The following is a 25952-nucleotide window of genomic DNA, read 5'->3' on the forward strand; positions in this document are numbered from 1 at the left end:
TGAAGTCTACATACTGGGCTCTTAGGCCAGAATGGTGCCTCCATGCCTCTAACATGGCACCAGTTATGCTAAGATCTGAGGACCTGTCACAATTTAGGAAGCATGTTTTAGAAATTACTGATTTTTACCACTAGATTCTCTGAAAATGTTAATTTCAGTTGTTAAGAAAGAGAAAAAAATCTAGGCCCGGTGGTCTAGATACATGGGAGGTTCAGACAGAAGGATTCCAAGCCCAAGGCTTGCCTGGGCTACAGAGTAAGTTCAAGACCAGCCTGACAACTTCGTGAGTTCCTATATCAAAATAAAAAGTGAAACGGAGGGCTGGAGACATGGCTCAGTGGTAGACAATAACCCAGTGAGTACAAGACACTCAGCTCAACTTCCAGTACTGAGTAAGAAAAAGTAAAAAGCAAAAATTGGGAGAGGATCCAGCTCTGCGGTATCTAACACACTTGAGACATTGGATTCCTCTAGCACCGAGAGAGGGAGGGGCTAAATACAAAGAAAGACAAAAAGGAAGCCACAGTTAGGATATATCCCAAGGCTGTTCACCCATATAGCCCATAGCCACATACCCCAAAACTCAAGTCATCCTGCTTTCCCTCAATATAATCTCTACCTGAAGGGACACCAGCCCACTCGAACAGGTGGCTCTGGCTTTCCTTGTCCTTCTCTCCCATTCCCTCTGCCTTGCTAAAAACCATTAGATTACCTTCCTAAAGCTAGCCACCAAGGTCTACTCCCTTATTTGGCCACTTCCCCTTCCTGAGGCTGACTACCAAGGTCCAGCAATCAGAAGCCCCCTTTGGCTCACCTAATTAACATGCCCAGTTAAAATTAAACACCTCATCCTAACACGGGGTTTCCCCTTTACCTTTATAAACCACCAAGTTGGCTTGCCTTGAAGAGTTTTAATGTGCAAGAGCCAATCATGAAAAAGGTCAAACTGCTTCCTTGGTTTATAACAATGTGGTAATGTGAGTCAGGTTCTTACCAGTTTGGATTTGAGGTCTCCTATTTTGCAGACTACTTTGTGTGTGTGTGTGTGTGTGTGTGTGTGTGTGTGTGTGTGCAGATTAAATTTTTACAATTTTAAATTATGATGTAGTTTTATTTTGGGGTTAACAAAGCTACAGAATCCACTCATAGTTATATCAACTATAAAATTACGGTTTGGATTATAATTAATATATATGATGTGATATAAACTGATAAAATTAATTCATTCATAAAGTTTATGTGTTACATGACTTATATCAAGAATAAGATGAGAAATTTGACTAGGCAGAGGTTTGCCTTCTACTACAAGGTGAGAGATGAGCTTTCAGAAAGTGGATGTCAGATGTGGATACTCGGTATACATACTGGCTCCTTGACAGGCAGGCTGACGTGTATGGGGTTTGAGAACTAAGAAACTGATTCTTTTAAAACTGTACTCACACGATCCTTGGAAAGTTTCAGGAACTCCAGAGTACACAAGTTTGGTGATCACTGCGACTAAGAACCAGTTGACCTGCTCACTTAATGGAATAAGAAGCAGGAGCAGTAACAGCTAGGGTGCGAAGGACCAGGAGCTTCTTATGTAAATATGTACATACACATTCACATGAAATGATCTTTCTATATCCAGTAGAGGTTACCATTTTAATTCTTATTTCTTGAAAATAAAAATGTTTAAGTCATTCTATTAATCCACCAATTGTCTTTCCTTTTGTGTCTAGTTGAAGGAGGAGAGTCAGGACGGTCTGCAAGAATTAGACAACTGGGTGAGACAACGTTACACTCCCACACCTCGGAGATCAAGGCAGGAGAACAGTGAGTTACAGGCAAGCTCAGGCTGCCTAACAAGACCCTGTATCCACAAAACAAAACAAGCAAACAACAAAAATAAGCGAGGCCTGGTGGTACAAACCTGTAATTCCAATTACCTGGAAGACTTACATCTTAGATGTTTTATTATATTTTAAAAAATACAATGTGCTTGTACTTGTATGGGCGTTCCCCCTTCTTTTTAAATTGATAATAGATTTTTTTCATGCAATATGTTCTGATCCTGTTTTTTTCTTCCCCAATTCCTCCCAAATCCTCCCCACCCACTCAAATCCCCTCTCTCTCATTAAGAAACATACAGACGATAACAACAACGACGATGACAACAACCAGAATAGGACAAAACAAACAAACAGGAAAAAAAAGCCAAAGAGAAAGCACAAAAACCACTTAAAATCCCAGACATACATGTTCACACATACAGGAATCCCATAGAAACACAAAATCAGAAAGCATACTATACAAGCAAAAGGCATGTAAGGTTTAAAAAAAAATGCCCAGACAAAGCCTTATGAGACAAAAGACCTCCAAGAATACCATTGGGTTTGTTTTGTGTTGGCCATCTACTGCTGGGCATGGGGTCTGCCCTGAAGTGTGGTTTGTGCACCCAGTGAGACTTTGCTGGAGAAAAGTAGTTTTTCCTTTTTGAGGGGTTGTCCACTGGAGACAACTCCTGGGTTAGGAATGGGGGCTTGTGTCCACTTATCCTCTCAGTGCTGGGGACTGGTTTGGCTTTGACCTGTGGAGCTCCTATGCCACAATCTCTGGGAGTTCACAAGCACATCAGTCCTGTTGTGTCTAGAAGGCCTTGTTTCTTTGGTGTTCTTCATCCTCTCTGGCTTTTACAGTCTTTCCACCTCCTCTTCTTCAGGGTTCTCTGAGCCCTGAGAGGAGGGATTTGATGGAGACACCCCATTTAGGACTGAGTGTTTTAAGGTCTCTCAATTTTGGGTCTCTGCATTTGTTCCCATGTACTGCAGGAGGAAGTTTCTCTAATGATGGCTGAGCAAGACACTGATCTAGGATATAGCAGATTATCATTAGGAGTCATTGCATTGCTACACTCCTCCAGCAGAAGAGTGATATTGCTTTTAGCCTAAGTCCATGGCCTATCTAGTCTCAGATTATAGGTCACTTGAAAAATGTCAGGCATGGGTTTCATCTCATGGAGCGGGTCTTAAATCCACTCGGACAGTGGTTGGTTACTCCCACAACTTCTGTGCCACTATTGCAGCAGCGTATCTTTCAGGAGGGCTACCATTGTGTGGAAGGTTTTGTAGCTGGGCTGGTATTTACTTTTCTTCTCTAATAGAATGCCCAAGAGTGGTAGAGCTGGATCTCGAGGTAGCTCATCTTCCTGAGGAACTGCCACACTGATTTCCATAGTGGCTGTACAAGTCTGCACTTCTACCAGCAACGGATGAATGAACCTCTTACTCCACTTAGTCGTCAGGGAAATGCAAATCAAAATTACATCGAGATTTCATCTTAACACCAGTCAGAATGGCCAAGAACAATAAAACAAAATGACAGCCCACGGTGCATTTACATGTAAATCTTATCATCTGGAATAAAGATACTTTGACTTCTTCCTTTCCAATTTGTATCCCCTTGACTCCTTCAGTTTTCTTGTTGCTCTGGCTAAAACTTCAATAACTATATTAAATATATATGGAGATAGTGGATAACCTTGTCTTGTTCCTGAGTTTAGTGGAATTTCTTTGAGTTTCTCTCCATTTAATTTGATGTTGGCTGTGGGCTTACTGTAAATTACCTTTAATATGTTTAGATATGTCTTTTGTACCCCTAGCCTCTCCAGGATTTTTATCATGAAGGGATGTTGGATTTTGTCTAAGGCCTTTTCTGCATCTAATGAGATAATCATTTGGTTTTTGTCTTTGCATAGGAGTTTTTAAGCTGGGCAGATTGTCTCTCTGAACTAAACAATGATTTGGTTAGTGATGAATGGATATTGTATAGAAAAAGAAGGTCTTTCTAGAGGTAACAGGGTGAATTCTAGTTTCATATTTTGGTGCAAGAAATACAGGCTGAGTAGCAGGTCGCAGTGGAAAGACAGTGAACGCAGGTGTTATGTTGAAGGTAAGAGGGTCACCCAGCCAAGGTCCTTAGCTCAAGAAGTAAGGCTGGGGACAACTTTGACCCTTCTTATCACAGTATTGTCAATGTGTCTTTCCTTTAAGGTCTCAGTAAGTCAGTTACTTGGTTCTTAGGAGCAGTGACCCCAAACTGGAGCACATCTACAGGTGTGGGAAAACCTTCTAAGGGTCACATGAGCACAGTTTTATGGGAGTCAACTCCTCAGCTCTTGAATCCCATACATACATCCCATACATGTCTGCCTGACAGCTAGCTGGCATGTTTGTAAAGATGCCTCATTCTGGTATCTACTTTTCAAAAATCTTTCTCCAATTTAAAGATGAAAGACTCAGCCCGAATTTAATATATAATTATCAATTTATTTATCAATATATAATATTTATCAATATATAATTATCAATTTATTTATCAATAATATATAATTATCAATTTATTTTAAAAAGTACTATTTTCTTTTATAATTTATTATGAAAATGGGAAAACTAAGTATATAGAACTTCTTGACTTTGGTTCTTCCAACTATCTGTCTCGTAGGATGTGCTTTACATCTGTCTTTCAATCGTTTTCAAAATATTCCTTAAAATCCACATTAATTTACTTACTTGAATTGGAAATGACTGCCTTTGCTAGTTAGGTGAGATGACAAACATTTTCTATGGATTTGGTGAGTTGAATTTGTTGTCTTATCCCATTTACAATTTGATAAAACAAAATAAAACATTGAAAACAATGTGATAATAAAATGTGTTAGAAATCATAAATTGGTCTAGGTGTGGTGACGCATGCCTATAATCTAATCATTTAGATTCTAAGACAGCTGGACTATTAGCTCCAGGCCAGCCTGAACTACGTAGTAAGACATTTATTTTTCACACACGTGCGCACATGCGTACAGACACAGAGCCAGGTATAGTGGGACATACATGTAAACCCCTGCACTGCAGAGCCTGAGGCAGAAAGGCTGGTAAGAGTTTGAGGCCAGCCTTCACTACACAGGGAATTCCAGGCCAGCCATGACTTTGTACTGAGATCCCACCTCCTCCCAAAGTAACATCTCGTCAGCAGTCAACTGCCAAGTCTTACATAGCTTCTTGGAAAAAGTCACAGGAGCTGGATAAGGAAATTCACTTGTAAGTCAGATCATTTCCACTTCTTTTCTTCCAACAAAATTGAAGACAAGCCTAATCAAGTCATTTGATACAACATGAAAATAATGCTATAACAAACCAGTAGATGATTTAAGATACAAAATTTAGAAGACGCTCAAGAAATTGTGTGTCTTTGTTTTAGCAAAACCTTTTCTATACCCTCACACTTATTACATAAATGTGATTTCTTAGTCTGTGTATTATAAAATTAAAAAATAGGGGGAAATGAAGCTAAACCTTTCTCATTTTAGTGGTAAGTAGTATTCATGGATTTATGATTGAATTAATTTTGAGAATGAAGTATTATTCCTCACATTAATAACTGTACTTCCAATGAAAAATTTACTTGTATTTAATAATGTTCAAAAGTATTAGCAAATGGATAATAGAGAATAATGGGGGTGAATATACCTTGATACCTTGTATGTAAAACTGTATAAAATTAAAAAACTTAAAAAGTGTTAGTAACATTGATGTTTAGACCAACACTGTACTTGTAATGATAGAAAATACTAATAATTAGGGCACTTAAAAAATTCATTAGAAATTCATAGTTATGTCACATAATATATTTAAATGACCATTCCGATACTACATTTCTTAACCATTCAAACACAGAATGTTAAATTTGAACATACTTACATGGAGACTTTCAAGTTGAATTAGCAAGGGAAAAAGCAAAATTTCTGACTGCTAAAAATAATTTTTGGTCAGATATTTAAAAAGCAGACAGTTATCAAACTGCTAAGACATTTAGATACCATAAGCTGGTTAAAAAACAGTGTAAGTCTTACTGGATGCATCCGCATTTAACGCATACTTGAAATTATATCCAATACAAGCGTTTTAACTTACAATAAGTACAGTTTTATGGAGTCTTATACAGTCATAGAGTAGAATATATAGTCTGAAGATCGCTACCATGGAAGCTGGCTCTTTCCAATTATCCTGGGCACCAGGCCCAGAGTCAGTTGGGCATAGTCTACACACATGGTGCTTCTGTGCCCAGTTCCTGCAGAGCTGGGGTCAGTGCCAGGCTCCACACTTTTCCCTAGGAGGGGAGTGGAGGTGTTAATATGTTTCCTGGAGTATGTGAATATTTATGTGGCCTGCTTCAGAGGCTCCACACAGAACACAAACAGGAAACCAACTTTTCTGTCCAACTCCCGGGGATTAGACTAGTGGGCATGTATAGTTGTATAGCTCTAAGACTGAATTCAGAGGGACTGACTGTCAGCCAGATCCTACCAGATACTAGATAGGTGACTTAAAGGAAGTCAATAAATCGATCCGGATTGAACTTCTGTCATATGGAAATGAGTGGTGATGCTAGTCATACCTCACGTCCTATAATTGAAAATCTTAGGCATGAAGAAAGTGTTAAACACGACTCAATTCTCCATTTATCCAGGTGGGCTTCAGAGAAGGGAGCAATGGAAAGACCACGAGGATCCAGAAACAGAGGAGACAGACACAAGTACAGATACCATAAGAATGCACGGCTCCAGGCTAGGGACGATAGCTGAGCTGGCAAAGTGCTTGCCTCAAAAGCTTGAGGGCCTGAGTTCGAACCCACATACAAATGCCAGGTGTGGTGACACATATTTGTAATTCCAGCACTAGAGAGGTGGAGACAAGGGATCCATGGGCCACCGGCCAGCCAATCTAGCCTAGTTGGGGAGCTCCAGGTCAACAAGAGAGCCCATCTCAAAGGAATGGATGGCTCTCCTGAGGATGACGCCCGAGGTTACCCTCTGGCTTCCACATGTGCACACATGTATCCCCCATGTAAAAATACACGTTCAAACAAAAAAAGAAATACAAGGTTCCAGAGGTTTTAAGGGTCACAACTGGGAATTATATTTCTGCTTTCGTTGTAGCCAGATGTTGTCCCTGCTTTAGCTGGTCATGAACTTTTCATTTGTTCATGTGTTAGCACAGCAAAACAGAAATATCAGAGTTCAAGGAAGTCTTGTGGCAAAGCTACCTGCGGTATACAATAACTCAGGTAAGACAGCGATGTAGCTCTGTCCAGAGTCAGAGTCAGGATGAAGCTCTGTCATCCTCAGTAACCGCCACTTCTTTCCCAAAGCTCCTACATCACACACGGCGTACATGCCTTCATTGTGGGGGTTACCACTCTGGAGAGAGAGAATCACTTCTAGTCACATGTATCCCGTGGGCTAGAAGCTAGTAACATAGCATTAATTATAAGGTGTTAAGAGACACAGCTGACATTTTGTCAGCCATATGCTCCCTACAGTGTGGGAGTTCTAATTCCGTCATTAAAGAGAATAATGGATTTTAGTGGACTAAAGTTAGTCTGTTACAATCCTCCCCTCTGGGTTTCTGAATATAGGCACTTTTCTTCCTACAAATCCATCCCATTCACTTCTTCCCTAACGGATGCAGTTCAAACACATTACCTATTACTACGGCTAGTTCAAAGACCAAGATCTCTGTCCAGTGTGCAATGGCTCTTATCAACAGGACTGTCAATCATTTGCCTTGCCAGCCCATAAATAAAAAGTATTCTGGCCTGCACCTCATGTTCGAAATAATAGCAGTAATAGCGGGGTCGCCTCAGTACCCTGATTTGTCACAGAGAGGACTGAAATATGTGGTAGTCATGAGCTAATGTGAATTAATTCCTTCCCAGAGGGAGTAATGAAAACCTAGGTTCTGATGATGAAGCTAGGGCCCACACACTTAGACCTGGATCTGCTCTCTGGAAGGAGCCTTGCTGTCTACTACTCTTTATGGCTCCTGCTTTTAATTTTGTGGTCTATTAGCCTCTTTGAACCCTATGTAGGTTCAAATTCAGGCCCTCAAGCTTTTGAGGCAAGCCCAGAACAGAGAACAGAACAGCAAGAACAGATAGTTGCGGTTAAATTTTTTTTTTCAGAGCTGAGGACCGAACCCAGGGCCTTGCACTTGCTAGGCAAGCGCTCTACCACTGAGCTAAATCCCCAACCCCTAAATTTTTAACTTGTTTGCTTCTCTACAATTTTTGGCATCTGAGGTGGGTACTGGAGAGTGTCCTGCCTGGTGGAGCAGGTTTAAAGGTCCAAGTTCCTTCAGGAGTCTAAGAACAATACGGGTCTCACACCTTGACCAGTTCTGTCCCTGAGATGCTGTTACAGCTTTACCCACACAGGTATGTTCTAGTCATCGGGAAGATGGACTCAGGCATGGCGCTTGCTCTTCTAATTGCCCTCAGCTTCTAGGAAGTTCCAAACAGACTCTCGGACATTTCTGCAGGGAAAAACAATCACCAAAATATTGGAAAGAGCATGGCCTCTTTCTCTCATTCCTGCTTTCTTCTTGTTATGAAATTGCATGGCATGGCAGATGAGCTCATAGGGAGAACCCCCGCTGTAAAAGAGTCTTGGAGAGGACATTCATTGTTAGAGTTCCTATCCTTCCAAGCAGAAGGAGGATAGGTTGTGTGTTGAATTTGCCATTCCAGAACACCCATCACAAGGTTTATAACAGAGTACATCACTTTAGGAAGTTCACTGTCTTGGGGGCTGGAGAAATGACTCTGCCCATACATCTTTGCATCACAAGCATGAAGAACTGAAGTTAGTCCTCAGAACCCACATTAAAATAAAACCCCCAAAACTGGAGGTGACGGTACTTGTAATTCCAGCCCTAGGCAGGCAGAGACAGGCAGATCCCTGGGGCTTGTTGGCTAACGAGCTTTGGCAAGTTCCAGGCCAGTGGGAGACCCTGTTTCAAAAATCAAAGTGAGGACCAGAGCTGTAGCTCTGTAGTAGGCCTCTTGCTGGCATTCATGAGGCCCTAGGTTCAATTCCCAGCACTGTAAAAACAAACTAAAACAAAAAAATAACAAAAACCACAAGGTGGCTGTCTCCTGAGGAATGACATAAGGTTGTTTTCTGACCTCCACACTCATGCACACACTTTTACACATGTATATACATGCATGCATACACACATGCATGCACATATGTGCATCAGCACACATGCATGTATACACAAAAGAAAGTTTGCTATCTCAGTGATTCTAATTTAGCAGATCTTGAGGTGCAATAAGTCCTATATAGCTCTGTATGTGTGTGCACATGTGTGAATTCCAGATCCCCTTTGCATTCTCAAAGAAAACTTTTGTGAATGTCAGTATACAGTAGTTGATGTCTGTAAGACCTCCAGCAAGGAGGTGGATGCAATCCTAAAGGGTCAGTCTGGACCAAAGCCAGAAAATGAGAAAGGAATTAAAGAAACCTTATCACCTTACCATCAGGTTTAAGGAAAATCAAGCCTTCCCAAATTTTCCTGTTTGGGTTGAGCTTCTAGATTAGCAGGAAAATTGCAAGATGAGTGTGTCGTGACCTGCTTTGTCCCCATAACACCCTCTCTACACCCTAACCATCACTGCCATTGCTGCTGTTTCTGCAGAAATGGCTCACTCCTGAGGCTATCATTAACACCCCACTCCACTTTAAAATGAGATCTGCCCAAAGTGGCGCCTATTTGTTGCTCTGAAGTTGCAATACACTAATTGGCAATGTTGAAAGATGGAAAACCTTAATTTGACTTCCTGGATACCCTACCGCTAACACATGATTTAGACTTAAGTATCTGGCTCATTTGTTCTTGGTTTCTCACACAGGCCATATTTAAATTGTCAAAAACCTATCTGATGGTCAGTACTGCGTCTTGAGAAGTTCTCTTGTAACCATGGAAAACTATATAAATGATAGGTTATGCATAACAAAAGTACCAGCATAGTTTTAAGATTACTGCATGTGTTTTGAACCTAGAATGAGTGTTTCTTCCCTACAAATTATTCTGGTGAAATTTTGCAGTTTGTTATTATGTGTGTCTGATTTGCCCCCCCCCCCCCATTTCATCCTTTTCTAGTTTCGAGAGGCAATGTGATTTCACAGCTAATGTTTGAAGTTGAACCAAACACCACTCTGACCTAGCTCTGGGACTCTAAAGTTATTCAGCTTCTCTGGGCTTCAGCTAGCTCACTGGTAATTACTGTTGTATATTAGCCTCTTAGGGTCATTAAAGGTCTAAGTGAGGTAATGTCCATAAAGTTCTTAGCATAGATCATGGTACATAGTAACTGTTCATTAAATGTAAACTGTTCCTTTTATTCTGAGCCACATCATGCATATTTAATGAACTGAACTTTTGTTTAAATTTTTAAAGAGTTTATTTTGGGGAAAATGACATTCATATAGGTGCACACCAATATATTATCAGATAACTTATAAATATCTTATGATGAAATAATGGGAAAACAGTGTTTACTATTAGTTCCAAAGTTCAAGTCTACACTTTATAATTTAACTTTGATGCTTAAGGGGCAGAATGAGCTCTTTTGATACACTGTAAGTGTATTAATCTATTCAAAGTTACATGATCTAGTCGATGACACTATGGTGATAAAATGTATAATCCATATACAAGCGAGCAAAACATGGCAAAGTAAAAGAGTTGTTAGGTATGGGAAGGGTTTTCTGCAGGAAAAGTAGCTAGAGACCTGGCTGAAAGGTCTGTAAAGTACAGATCTTTTTGTCTCTTTCCCCAAAGCAACATAACAAGGAAGACCTTTTCAAAGGGGACCTAGAGAGCAACTACAGAAAGGGACAAATCCGTTCCCAAGGAACTTGATCTTCCTCATCAGGGATGATGCAAACGTCTCTTCCCAGGGTGGAGTGAGAAGAAACTCATGGTTGAGGAAGATGCAGAACCTTGAGAGCTGAAATGTATTGTTGGTTGTTTTTGCTCTCTTAGGGGCCCTGCCACCCAGCTCCCAAATAAATCACACATGGAGGCTTATTCTTACTTATAAATGCCTGGCCTTAGCTTGGCTTGTTGCCAGCTAGATTTCCTTAACTAAAATTATTCCAGCTACCTTTTGCCTCTGGGCTTTTCCTACTTCCTTACTTCTGTAAATCTTACTCCATGGCTTGCTGTGTAGCTGGGTGGCTGGCCCCTGATATCCTCTTCCTTCTCTGGATACTTCTTCCTCCTCCCAGATTTCTCCTTCTATACATTCTCTCTGCCTGCCATCTCTGCCTTTCCTTTCTCCTGCCTTGTTATTGGCTGTTCAGTTCTTTCTTGGACCATCAGGTGTTTCAGACAGGCAATGTATCACAGCTTCACAGAGTTAAACAAATTCAGCATAGACAAAAGTAACACACCTCAAAATAACATTTCCCAACAGAAATGTATAGTGATCACAGATAGTCAGACAGACATTGGATAGACGAGGGACAGAAAGAGATTACTGGTTTTTGGCCCTGGAGCTAAGGGATACTTCCATGGGAGATTGCTTCAGGTCCTTGTGGGCAGGGAGAATTTATAGCTTTGAGATGAAAAAGATCTCAGGTCAAAACAGGAGTCCTGCTTTTAGAGCCCAACAGAGAAGGGTAAAGGTTCATAGTAAAGAGTTTACTATGATGAATGGGCACAAATGCCAGCAGTGACGAGCCACACAGTGACAGTACTGAAATTACTGTGATCACCAAAGGAAAGGCTGAGTCCAAGGAAACCTAGTGGGAGCCTTGTCCAGTGCCAGCTACTTTTAAAAGACTAATCCGGCAAAGCCAAACCTAGAGCTGGGGAGAGAGGAAGGTTGGTGGTATGACCAGGATGGGAGTCTGCACTCACCTGCCTGTGGCTGGAGCCATATGCCAAGTCCCTTAATGAAAAACCATGCAGTGCCTGTGTGGAAACTACCCTTAGTGTTATTCCTTATTGATAGTAGGAAACAAATATTTGCCCAAGTTAAAAGCTTGGCAAAACCATAGAGTACTCTGGATTCCTCTCAGACAATCTCTTTAAACTCTCAATTTCCAAGACGAAGAATTCTATCTGAATGCTACTAAAGAAGAAATTGAGTGAAAATAATCAACTGACACCCAATGGTCCAGGAAACCATTGGCTTGGAAAAATAATATATTTAATTGTAATTTTAAGAAAAGTACATGCAGCTGGGCAGCGGTGGCGCACTCCTTTAATCTCAGCACTCGGGAGACAGAGCCAGGAGGATCTCTGTGAGTTTGAGGCTAGCCTGGTCTGCAGAGTGAGATCCAGGACAGGCACCAAAACTACACGGAGAAACCCTGTCTTGAAAAACAAAAACAAACAAACAAAAAAAAAAGCACATGCTTTGGAGTCAGGCAGAATCCAGTCTGAGACCCATCTTTAGTCCTAGTTAGGGGACAGGGGCTCATTTTAAAATATGTACTTGCACTAATTACTCATGAGTAGGAAAAGAACAATGATATATAAAAGGTTTGCATGTATAAAAATGTCGAATGACTTATCTATAAAAAGTATTTAGTAGTGTGAGTTACGTGTCTAGTACATGTTAGTCCTTTTTCTTGTGACTTTGACATTGTCAAAAGCACAGACCCAGCTATTAGTCTGCCAGGCATGACCCATGGTCAAGTACTGCCAGGCTATTCAGGCTACCAAAGAGAGAGCTAAGGTCTCAAGTCAGGCTGCCAAGTCTCAGAACTTTTCAGTGTTACAATCTTGGAGGAGTTATTTCTCTTTTCTGTGACTTAGCTCTCTTATATATCAAAGCAGATGGCAATACCCACTTCACAGAGTGGAATGAGTGCCAATATTCCACAAAGACACTTGGAGTGACATGTAAAGAGCAGGCCTGAGGGGAAGCCCAGGAGAGAACATTCTAGGGATAAGAGCTGCTGGAGTTGTTTAGGAATCTTCCTTAGCTGGTCTTGGTTAAAGGTTATACTGAAAGGTACACATTAACTTCAAGGCCCTTCCTTGTCCTTATTTAAAAACACTTTTTTGAGACAAGATCTTGTTATATAATTCAGGTTAGGTAGCCTTGCTTGAACTCATAACCTCTCACTTTGGGCACCAAGGGCTGGGATTATAGGTATGTGCTACCATGTCTGGCTCTTGTAGATGATTTTAAATGGTAGATACATGGGTATAGGACCTGGGAATGGTTTCTTCTGTTCCAATATAATGCCATTTAACCTGCTAGTTCCAATGGCACTCCATCCCAAAAGTCTGAGTTTGGATGGGTAATCTTTACTTAAAACAGTGTGAATTCTCCCTTGATCATTTTCTATTTTCTCCACTAACATGAAATTCTCTGACAACACGGATTTTGAATTTTCTAAATTTTTTTATTCCTTGACAGTCTCATACACACAATAATGACTTTAGTCATTTCCACAGTCCATTCCTCCTGCTAAAAACTTTTTCTTCCTTACAAGAGACCCTTCTTCCCTCATGTCTTTATATTTCGTGTGGCTCACTGATTTTATTTGGGATTGCCTACGTGAGTACGGGTGAGAGGTTACTTATTTGAGCATGGGTAACTCATCAGTGATCACATCACAAAAGAAAGCAATCCCTTCCCTCACACACCATTAACTGCTAGTCGTCCTTCAAGAGAAGGGTAATGCCTCACGAGTCCTTCCTCATTCTATAAGAAATGTTGATGGGAGGGATTCTGAACATCGCATTTCTATACTCTACAGCTTGGAATGGAACATGGCACGAATTAGATGTCTTTGGATGCTCCACACGATCTGCTCAGTTAAGGTCTAGGCACTCCGCCGCTGCTCATGCCAGGTTACGTCTGCAACTGGCATCCCAGGAGTTGTAATGAGTGCCTTTTGGTGAAAATGAGAAGATCTCCAAATGATATAGTCTAAGTGAAAAGAAGAAGTTATTGCTTCATCTAGTCATGGGATCCAAAGGTTGGATTCCTAGTCCAAACAAGGTAATCAGGATTATATGCACAACTTCTGTGTTAATGTTGTGGGCATGCACAGGAAGTTCCCTGGAAGCACTCTCAATATCTGTGTGAGAGAGAAAGGACTAAGGGAAGTGGAGCTGGACAGAGGAAAGAGGCCAGCTCGCGAGGAACTCTGAACCCAGAGAACTAGAGTTGTCCGGTATGATGGGGCGGGGGGTGGGGCTAGGGTGGGGGGAGTCTTTGTAAGCTCCATCCTCACATCAATTAATCACTGGTTCAAGTTGCTGTGTCCGGCTGAGGGCAATTCATAAGGAGCAACTCAGGTGAGGGCCATCAGCTGCCAATACTTGAAGCAGAAGGAAAAAGAAGAGAAGAGTTCCAGGGTTGAAGGAGCAACCTAGGTCAGGTGTGAGGCATGCAGTATGGTAGAACACATTCTCAGGAAGTATCTTCCCATATGTCAGGGAAGACGGCAAAGCAGGTCACTCACAGGATCCTCAGTGCCCTCAATCTCCTCAGGTAATGACAGGGAGAGTCCTAAGGAGCGTTCTGATTGGCTGGAGTCACGATCTCGCCACTAACTAACATGCTTCTCTGATTATCCAAGTCTGGGTTATATATTTGAAAATGTACTATTTTGTATATATTATACACATCACTTTTTAAATCCAGGGATTATGATCAATAATAATCTTAAGTATTTAAAGTTTTGATGATTATATTTATCTATGTAATTACAGTTATGAAGTAGCAACAAAATCAGTTTTATGGTTGAGGGTCACCACCACGAGGAACTGTACTAAAGGGTTGCAGTGTTGGGAAGGTTGAGAATCATTGATCTAAAACAAGATATAGGATGTATTCATTCTCTCATGAAGTTGTCCCTTTACTGTCCACTTGAGAGGAGTACGTTTTCATTTCTACTCTCTTAAGTGTTCTTGGACTTTATATTATTGTAAGCACATGTTACATGCTCTTGTGTGTCAGATTTCTTTCATTTACAATTTTAACTATGCCTTTATTAACAAGTATTAGCTGTGCATATTCATGAGGTTCAGTGACATTTTAGCACATGTACACTATGTGCGCTGGTTCAATGCACATAATACTTTTGCGATATATTTTCATGCTGTAGTATTATCAGTGGAATGTTCATTTTAGTTGATGGGCAGTAACTCATTCTATTAACATGATATAATTTATAATTAGTCTGCTATTGACAAACATTTATATTGTTTCTATGTTTGAGTATTATGAATAAAGCTTCTTTGAGTATTCTTTTTTATTGTTGCTCTAGTTGGTGATTGTGAGGCAGTCTTCTCCAGCTGAGGTTGTCTTTGAACTTATGATCCTGCCACCCACAGCCTTCCCAGTACTGAAGTTACAGGCATGCACTACCACCTCTGTCTTCTTTGAATATTCTTTTTAAAGAAGATTCATTTTTTTACTTAATATGTATGGGCGTGTGTTTGTGTAAATGTATGCCATGTCATGTGAAGATGCCTATGGAGGCCAGAAGAGGGCATCAGATCCCCTGGAATTGCAGATAGTTGTAAACTACCTAGCATGGGTGCTGAGACCTGGGTCCTCTGGAAGTGTAGGAAGTACTTGTAACCACTAAGCCATCTCTCCAGCCCAGTCTTTGAATATTCCTATAAAAGACTTTTGTGGATGTATGTTTTTCCTTCTCTAGTAAATGCCTAGTATTAGAATTTCTGGATCATAGAGCCAGGCATGGTGGCCTAATCTTTAATCCCAGCACTTGAGAGACAGAGGAGGAGGATTTCTCTGAGTTCAAGGCCAGTCGGGTTTACACAGTGAATTCCAGGGTCTTTACAGGGATCATGGAGTTAACATAAGATCATTGTGAGGGGTCATAGTCCAACAGGACTGATATCCTTTTTCAAAAGCGAAATTTGGGGGCAATCGAGTAATAAAGTTTGGATCCAGCATCTCTATGACAAGCTGGGCGAGTGCCCCCAAAACTACTATAATTATGGCTCAGAGGGATCCAGCACTCCCAAATACACATATAAATACATTTTTGCTTTATAAGGTGCAGTTTGGCCACAACAATAAGCCAGGGGAAAATGTCAAGTAAACTTTGAAGTGGTCATCTATAAACCAGGGAGAGAGTCTAGAATAGCCCTTTCCTTCCTAGCCCTCAGGAGGAACAAAGTTAAATTTTAATGTCTTCATAAAGACCAGAGACATTCTTTAAAAAGACCAAAGGAAATTATCTTGGCTATTCTTGGCTGTTTTGAACACTGATCTTTCATGATCTGTTTTTCTTGTGAAAATCTAAATATAATTGAATATATTTTCAAGAGCTGAAAAGTCTAGTTTCTTCAGATGACTCTTTATTTTCATTAAAAAGCCCTAACCTCACTCATTTCTTTCTCTAGCTAAAATCTGGAATCATTTGAAGATCTTTTTCATCTTTTTTTCCACTACAGTGGTGATGAGAATTGTAACAAATCTCTAAGTTATTATCAAAATATTTTATCTTTGTAGTAGTTGGACTCTTCCTCCATTTGATATGATGTGTGTATCCCTTCTGGTTGTTTCTGGTTTTGACACAAGCTGGGAGGGCTTCAACATGTCCCTCTTTTGCTTCCTGCAGGGTTACTGTCTGATTTCCTTTGCTTTGAATGCCCCTCATTTCTGAAAAGGGGGGTTTGTAACCACAGGATAATGCTGACCTAAAAAGACCTGGATAATTGGGGCAACTGTGATCTTCCTAGGTTCTGGTCACTGCTTTACTCCACTGCAGAGACCCAATAACACCCAAAGTTCTGAATACATCTCACATTCACTTCAGAGCTCTTAGCCTTGATGTCACCGAGACTTTGGCCAAGTATCATTTTGACCAACAAGGAGCTCTGGGTGGGCTCTAATGGTACATATGCAAAACCAGATGGTCTGTTCTGTTTGATACTCATCTTCCTCCTCTTATCTCCTTCTGGGGGCTTCATTTTTGAACTTGAGTCCTGAGAGGTTTTGATACCTGCATTGTACCCATTTATGATGATCCGTAGCAGTAGGACATAGAAGTCAACCTTCCATGAGTGAAGCTATTTTTCAGTGGTGTCAGGAGGTATGGGATAGATGGTCCTAATAGTCACTCACACAGCCCCTAGAGAACAGATACCTCCCCAGTCATCTACTAGTCTACTCTTCTAGTCTGACATTTTAGAAACCAAATGGGCACTGGCTTTGTAGTGTATTCCTTTCTTGGCTCTCCTTTCTTTCCTTCTCTACTTCGTCCCATGCCTACCTGGGCTCGTATACTCTAATTAAATAGTAGCACATACCCTTTCGTTGTAGGCTTTGGCTTCTTGGGAATCCAATGTAAAGAAGATTTTGTAAAACAGCTTTGCATCTTTGCGATAATTTACCATTTTTCTCAAGCCAGTTCACATAACTTTCTGTTACTTGCAAACAAAATATATTTAATTTCCCTCATGTTGTTTTATTCCTGAATGAAATAGTTAAGAATTTCTTCCTGGATCTGGAGAGATGGCTCAGAGGTTAAGAGCACATGCTGCTCTTACAAAGGACCCAAGTTCAGTTTCCAGCACCCATCTTGGGGGACTAACAACTGCCTATAACTTCAACTCCAGGGAATCTAATGTTCTTTCTGGCATTTGCAGTTACCTGTACATACCCACACACAGACACATATACATATACATACTGAAAAATAAAATAAAATCTATAAAGGTTTTTTTCTAAAAGTTTTGTCCAGTAAGTTTTAAATTTCATGTATAATCATTTCCCCCTTTAATTCATATAAAGGCAAAACTATGATACAGACACAAAAAAAGCCTGATGCCAATATGCTTTCATTCTCCTGTTTTTAAATCTGTTTAAAGCTATAACATATTAATTTAACGTCACAGATTTCACGTTCATGTGGATTGGTGTGCAAGGGATGTCCCCTGGGAAGCAGAAGCCAAGAAGGTATTTCAAATATTGCTGCACATTGTATAGCGAATGTCTCCCAAAGGCCATGTGTTTAAGGACTGGGTCTGAGAGAAGTACTAATGTGACTGACAGAATGTTTGACAGAGGACCCTTCTATAAAGTTCTTGAGTCTCTGGGAACATGGCTACAAGGGGTTGTGGGGGGTTGTGGTACTCTGGCCCTTCCTCTTTGTCTTTGCTCTCCGGCTTATGGTATAAGCAGTTTTATTCCGTTCCATGCTCCATCATGATGTTCTGCCTCCCTATAGCTCCCAAGCAACAGGCCTGCCCAGGGACTTGAAACTCTACATACTGTGAGCCAAAATAACCCTTCGCTATAAGCTTAATATTTTAGGTATTTTGTTATAGTGATGACAAGCCAACTACCATGGGCATAAAAGATTTACTTGGGTGTTATGCTTGGGAGAAATAAAATGAGGAGAAAACGAATTAGTAAGGTAAAGCGCTCAGACCATGACACAGATCTGCTGTCTCTGAAACTTCAGAGCAAGGAAGCAAGTCAGGGAGTGCTCCCTATCACACTGTCTTGTCTAACCCAACAGAGTGCTCTGGAACAAGTGCTCCAGATCGCACTGTCTTGTCTAACCCAACAGAGCGCTCTGGAAACAAGTTGCCCATTAGAGCAGTCACAAGTTGGGCAGAAATGAACAGCCCTGAGGGGTACTTAGTCCTTGGCAAGGGCTCTGCTCAGCAGATGTGGTAGAGCCTGAAGCTCTGGAGGATGTCAGCTACCTATCCAGATGAATAAGGAGACCTCTCTTCCTTCCTCCCTCCTCCCTCCCTCCCTCCCTTCCTTCCTCCCTTCCCTCCTCCCCCCCTTCCTTCCCTTTCTTCATTTCTGACTGTTCAAGTCTGGATGATACAATTAAAAATATTGTTTCTTTCTTTTTCCTTTCAGTTTTCCTTTTCTTTCTTTCTGAAACAAAAGCTTGAAAATTTTTATTTTTTATATTTTAAAAAATTTAATTTTTTTCATACATTATATTCTGATCATATTCTTTCCCCTCCCCCAACTCCTCCCAGATTCTCCCTCCTTTCCTACCTACCCAACATCATATTATCTTTTTTCTTTCTCTTTGGATAAAAAAACAACAAGAAAAACAAATAAACAAAAACACAACAAACAAAAATGAAAAGAAAACCCGTAAGTAACCAAGCAAAAGGCAAACAAGAAAATATGGAGTCTGCTTTGTGTTGGCCAACTGTTCCTGGGAATGGGGTCTGCCCTGAGGTGTGGTTGATACACTCAGTGACACTCCATTGTAGAAGACTGATTTTCCCTATCTCAGCAGGGATCAATCGCAAATAGCTTCTTGGTTAGGGGTGGGACATTGCATCCACTTCCTCTTCTCAGTGCTGGGCTTTTCTCTGGTTTGAACCCGTGAAAGTCTTGTGCATGATGTCACAGTCTCTGTAAGCTCATAGATGCAACAGTCCTGTTGTGTCAGGAAGACGCTGCTTCCTTGGAGTCATTTACCACTTCCGATTCTTACAACTTTTGGCCTCTTCTTCCACATAGATCCCTGAGCCTTGAGGGAAGGGGTTTGATAAAGAATCTCATTCAGGACTGAGATCTCCAAAGTCTCTCACTCTCTGCCTATTGTTCAGTTGTGGGTCTCTTTATTACTATTATTATAATAGATAATTATTATCTATTGCAAGAAGGAGCTTCTCTAACGAGGGTTGACCAACGCTCTGATCTATGGATAGAGCAGCATGTCATCAGGAGTCATTTTATTGCTGTCTTCCTTTAGCAGACTAACGCTTGTGGGCTTGCCCCTCTCTATTCTCAGGCTCTTGGCCACTTGATCAGTGTCAGGTTTGGGTTGCGTATCACGGAGTGGGCCTAAAATCCAATTAAAAAGCAATTGGTTACTCTCATAACATTTGTGCCAGGATATCTTACAGGAAGGTCTCTGTTGCAGGTCTCAGGGTTTGTAGCTGAGTGATATTATTACTTTTCTTCTCTAATAGTATGCAAAGTACCTCCCATAGAACTATGGATGCCAGTCAGTAGGGGTGAGGCTTCCAACTGAGCACTAGCTCAATTTCTCCATGTTCAGTGACTTAAGGAGCTCTGTCTTCAGGGAAAGGGCCTTATCATCAAGGTTTTGGAGAGTAAGCAGTGGCCTCGGCAATAGCCTATGATGTTTGGTTATGGGGGTGTCTCTGAGAACCCATTGAAACAGCATCTTGCTGTATAACTTAGTCTGGTCTCAAACTCATAATCTTCCTGCCTCAGTCTTGCAAGTGTTTGGATTATAGGCTGGAACATTTCTTTATTTGTAAAGTAAATATTACTTCTTAAACTGGAGTTTGTTCATTATTAGGAAAGAAAATATTTTTAAGTACAATTTTAAAATGATAGAAACTTAAAAACAAATATTCCAAATAGTAATCTCAGATAGTTAGGAAGGAGCAATATAGTAAACCAAAGAAACTAGAAGGAAGCTAATAACATACACGAAAATAGAACATGAAAAATAAAAACTATGTACCAGAGAGAAAAAACACAGATTACAATCTAATTATTTAAAATAGTTAACAAAATTAACTGTTGGTGAGAAAGAGGACTGGTGTCACAAAAATTAAATAAAAACAGCATAATCCCCATATGGTAGGTATTTTAAAAATCCTAACAGAACACGATGAAGAAGTATATGCAGTAATTATGAAAACAGATTAAATGTCAATTTTCTGGAAAAACACACTGTACCAAAAGTAGCTCAAAAAAGAAATAGAACATCTAAGACATTAAAAGGAACAATCTATCCATTCATGATATGAGAATGATGTAACTTGGGTTCTAAGGAGTGACCAAGGGAACAGAAAATTAGTGGCTAATTTCACCTGGGGACATAGACACAAAGTGATTGGACATGTGATTTGAACATAACATTACTAGCAGAGAACACACATGGAGAAGCTCTCTCTTTCTGGTAGATTTTGGAGTGGGTGAGGGTTCGGCCTGCTGGATTAAGTTCTGATCCAGAACCACTGAATCTCTCAGAGTACGAATGGGCAAGTGGACATCTGTTATGGGCTCAGTTGCCCCCTCTACCTCCCCAAATATATTGAAGTCCCAACTTCTATATCCATGAATGAAGTCTTATTTGGAAATAGATGATCAACTTAGAATGAGGTCGTGAGAGTTGTCCTTGGATCAGTTTGACTTATGTTCTTATTAAAAGGGAATATGTGGACACAGACACAGTCATAAAGGGAAGAGGCCATATGAGGAGTCAGGATTGAATTGACAGAGGTAGATGCTATGCCTCTGACAATTATGAAGCTGGGTAGAAGGCAGGGAACAGATTCTCCTTTAGAGCCCTCAGAAAGAAGCAACTCCCCAAGCTTTGATTTTGGAAATACGACTTCCAGAATCATGAGACGACATCAGTTTTGGCTATTATTCATATGTGGTACTTGATTGTGGCAGTTATGGAAAACCAATAGTGCACAACACACATGATATTTGTTCTGAGGAGAGAGGAAATCCCCTCACATCAATACTAGGACTAAGGCCAAACCAGTTGAAGGTGAGCTTTTCCTGGATCTGTTCTCTGTTAAACTGAGTAGTTTCCTAGGGCTCTAGGCCTAGGGGGACAGATTTGTCCAGACTCTTATCACCGTATTGTATGGGCTTCATTAGGTAGAGATCACAGTGAGGGCACTGAATATGTGTCCTCCCAGGGTTATACCTTGGTGAATGGATGTCTCACCCTTGTACCTACACTTCTCTTTTCCACTCCTATATAGATCTGCGAAGCTAGAACAGCGACTCTCAGGTGTACTGTGTGACAGAGGAATAGCCAGCCTCTTACCACAAACAGCAACTCTGCAGGAATTCCAGGATGGACCACAACATGTATTTTCAAACTATATTAACAGCTTTAGGCATGGTGTCTTGTGCTCCAGCCTCTCCTTGAACTGGCTGTGTTGCTAAGGACAAACTTGTACTTCTGATTTCCAAACTCTACATCCCGAGTGCTGGGATGACAGTCATAGACCAGCATGCCTGGCTTTACATGAATCCAGAGGTTCGTGCATGCTGGGAAAATACACTACCAGTGGAGCCATATCCAAACCCTAACTTTTACACTTCATCTTAGCCAAAGGTTGAGAAGCTATTAGAAGGTACTTGACACTTCAAACTTATTTTTAAAAACCATTTATTTTTATCTTATGGGTATCGGTATTTTGCCTGAATATATGTCTGTGCACCACATGTGTGCAGTTCTTGGGAGGCCAGAAGAAAGCATCAGACATCTTAGAACAGGAGTAACTGATGGTTGTTAATCACTATGTGATTTAGTAAACATAGCTCCTCTGGAAGAGTCTCCAGTGCCCTTAACTGAGTTATCTTTCCAGTTCTGGTAACTTTTTATTTTAAAATAATTGGCGCACAGGAAATTGCTTTTCCATTTGTTCTGAAATTTCAAACAAAATAGCTTGAGTTTGTGTCAGTTTGCTCAGGCTTTCATAAGAAAGTAGCACATGTTATGTAGCTAAAACAACAGAAATGTGTGTCTTGCAGTTTGGAAGCTAGAAGTCCAAGATTAAGGCAGGGGCTAGTTTCGCTTCTTTGGAGGGAGATTTGTTGCCCCTTTCCTGGGTTCCTGTGGTTTGCTAGTTTTGAGCATTTCTTACTGGTGGGCTGTTTGGGTTCCTGGGACACACAATCTTCAGGAATAATCTATATTGCTCTTGTGGAATATTCCTTTATTTTGTGTGAAGATGTGTCACTGTGATTGGTTTAATAGAGAGCTGAATGGCCAATAGCTAGGCAGGAAGAGCAGGTAGCACTTCTGGGGACAGAGAGGTCTCAGGGAAGAAGAAAGGCAGAGTTGCCAGCTGGATGCAGGGAAAACAGGACATGCAGGAAGAAAGGTAAAAGCCATGAGCCATGTGGCAGCACATAGATTAATAAAACTGGGTTAATTTAAGTTATAAGAGCTAGTTAGAAACAATCCTAAGCGAAGGCCAAACTTTTATAATTAACAATAAGTCTCTGTGTCATGATTTGGGGGCTGGCAGTCCAAAAAAAGCCTGCTACACATGGCACACAATGCCCAGCCACATATATGCACATAAGGCCTGCAAAGGCTTCAAAAAAAGGTTTGTAACACAGTCAATCAGGGCTTCGTGGTGACTGTGGTCTCCTGGGTAGGCTTAGCAGCATACAGAGACATGGCTCCAGCCCACTGCTATGCACTAAGCTGAGCCACACAGTGGCTGACATAGCAGTTTAAGATTTGTTTCATGTAGTCAGAGAACACTACAGGTGCTCAGTAAAGACAGATCCAGATGGAAAAAAAAAATCTCTCAACAGGTTACAGTATGTTTAAAAAATAAATGTGTACAGGCTTAAAAAGGAAAAGAAAAGAAAATGGGTATAGATAGTCATAGAAAAATACTTTGGAAATAATAAGATGAAGTCTTTAAAGAGAAAATAAAATAACATAAAAATGATAAGCTATGTGAAGATGGAAAATACATAGAGAGTCTGGATCCTATATGTTGTCTTGTTGACTTTAAAATTTTTTGATTGCTGATGAGTGAATGACAGCTACTGAGAGGCATGGGATTGTAAGAGGGACTGCTGAATTAAACCAGCCTAGACATTTCAGGAATGACTTAACTTTAAAATGGAATTTAAAAAAATGTATTGCTTTGGGGAAGATGTTATGCTTGTTTCTACAGGAAATGAAAGGCTGTAGATCCATTCAAGATTAAAAAGAATCAGGTTTGATCATGGGAGACCTCCTGAAAATCCTGGCTACAGACATAAAAAAAATAAATGTAGAAAAACTACAAGACAGGTGGAATGTATTTTACCTGCTCAAACATAAAACAAAAAAATCATCTTTGGCTGGCTATGTACAACGCACAGTCCATACTTGTGTTAATGTTGATATGTATGTTACCTTTAAAAGTTTGCGTGTTTTCAGAGCTAGGGACCAGACACCAACAAAAATGGGTGGCCCAGGTGATTCAGCCTCCAAGAGTGCCTCTATTGTAGTTTCCTCCGAGTTCTACATCTAGAACATCTTCAAGGCTGTTGGCTGAGATAGTCCAGCCTCACAGACTACTCTAGCCAGGAATACAGATAAGCCTTGTGCTTTCCCATTGCACAGAGATTGGACAACAAATGTTATGACTAGCTCTCCCAGGACTTGACCATGACCCCAATCTTCTCAGGATCCCCTAAAGATGCCCTTATCCTCAGACAACAGGAAGCAGTCTAGAGAACATGACACCCACATGCCCAAGAGATGGAGTGGGTGGTTTGGGTCATTTGATGGGTTATGGATGTTTGTCTTTGTTTAGGGGGGGTTGGTTACAAGTTATTATTGATCACGGTCAGGAAAAAAAGCTGAACAAAGCAGAATAGATTCAAGGATCTCTTTCTGAAGGGAAAAATGGAATATATCGTATAGAAATGATGGGAAAAAAGGGTGGATTGTTGAGTCTACTTTTAAACAACCCCTAGTCTCAAAAATTTTGCATTGGTATGGATTTTTGTACATTGATACAAATTTAAGGTTAGTTTTGTTATACTGTATATAAGTTTCTATTCTTGTTTAAGGTATTGTACCTATGCAGCTATAGCCTATCAGAGCAAGCCCACAGATCTCTCAAACAGCCATGACATATTGAGTATGCTTCTGCTCTGAAGTCATGAAGTCAGTCAACTTTGGCTCCTTAAATGGGTAAATACTTAGGAAAGCAAGTGAGAGCTATTACTTTAATTTTCACAAAAGTTGTTAAATTGCAAGAATCTTCTTTCATTGACTTAAAGAAGTAAAGAGAAAAGCACTATTTTTCATTAAGTGCATTCTTACTCTTTCAGGCCTAACGATTTTTGTTAATTATTTGATTGTGTATTTGTCTGTAAGATGAGTGTGTGGGGATATGAGTGCACACAGGCCTGCTTGTGAAAGTCAGAGGACAACTTCTGGGAGTCAGTTCTCTCCTATCACAGGTCTTAAGGCTCAAGCTCAGGTGCTCAGGCTTGCACATAAACACTTTTATCACTGAACTGTCTTGTTAATTATTTTTTAATATTGTTTCCCAGTGTAAGGTGGATGAACACGACCATTTAGAGTAACAGATATTTCTCAAGTGCTTTCTAGCACTCACTGCTCATTCCATCACAGCCTTTAAACAATGGAAGGAAATGCAAGCTCTACTGTTATCCCAGAGGAACTCATCATGTTAGCAAACTATGAGCTAATTTCCTAAAGTGAACAATCTATCTCATAAATTCATGGTTAGAAAAACCCAAAGCAGAGAGAGAAACCAGCGATTTTCCGACCACAGAGGAGAGTTAGAAATACATTGACTGAATGAGCTTCAAAGGTCCCAGAAAGACTGGTGTGTGTGTGTGCGTGTGTGTGTTCCTGCTGCTTTTTCAGTTGGAGCCAGGAAAAAAGCAATTGCCCATCATTTTTCTATTCTATAAGGATAAGTACTGGGACAGCTTATTGAAGTACAAAAACAAGAGAAGATAAGATCTTAACTATGGTCACGAGAGCAGACACTTGCTTCTAACCTCAAAAGCAGGGGAAGTGGTAGAGCTTCGGAGTGTTGCTTCAAAACAGAAGTTCTACCCATGGCTGGAACAATGCACACATCTCCCAAGACCTGTGATTATAAGCAACAATTTTGACAAGAAGTTTATTGAACTAAAAACAAGTCCTGTCCTCTAATACTTTCAAAAACCCATTGAGAAGAAAAATTCCCTAAGCCTCTTCTACTCCCAAAGTTCTCTGCTTCCAGTCTGGCGAGCGAATTTCTAGGGATGAGGTCAACACAGGACAACAAATTGTAATAGGTGTGTGTGGTTTGAGAAAATAGAGTTTCCTATCTTCTACATACACTAATGAGCTATATAAATTTCATAAATTATTGGAATAAAAGTGTGCATTTGTGTCAGGCGGTGGTGGCGCACGCCTTTAATCCCAGCACTCGGGAGGCAGAGCCAGGCGGATCTCTGTGAGTTTGAGGCCAGCCTGGGCTACCAAGTGAGTTCCAGGAAAGGCACAAAGCTACACAGAGAAACTTTGTCTCGAAAAAACAAAACAAAACAAAAACCAACAAACAAAAAAGTGTGCATTTGTGTTAGTCAGCTCTCCACCA

The 25952-nt window shown here is 40.5% G+C and overlaps 1 long non-coding RNA gene across 2 annotated transcripts in view; it reads right to left on the reverse strand.

The window, feature by feature from the left end:
- LOC131918558 (uncharacterized) overlaps positions 1 to 25952 on the reverse strand; it is a 50169-nt gene that overhangs the window by 8313 nt on the left and 15904 nt on the right. For both annotated transcript variants that reach the window (XR_009381022.1, XR_009381023.1), the window contains exon 3: positions 8206 to 8351. This is a non-coding gene — a long non-coding RNA (uncharacterized LOC131918558). The remainder of the gene's footprint in view (positions 1 to 8205; positions 8352 to 25952) is intronic.

This window comes from Peromyscus eremicus, chromosome 8b (genome assembly GCF_949786415.1).
Source record: "Peromyscus eremicus chromosome 8b, PerEre_H2_v1, whole genome shotgun sequence".
In the NCBI taxonomy this organism is placed as follows: domain Eukaryota; kingdom Metazoa; phylum Chordata; class Mammalia; order Rodentia; family Cricetidae; genus Peromyscus; species Peromyscus eremicus.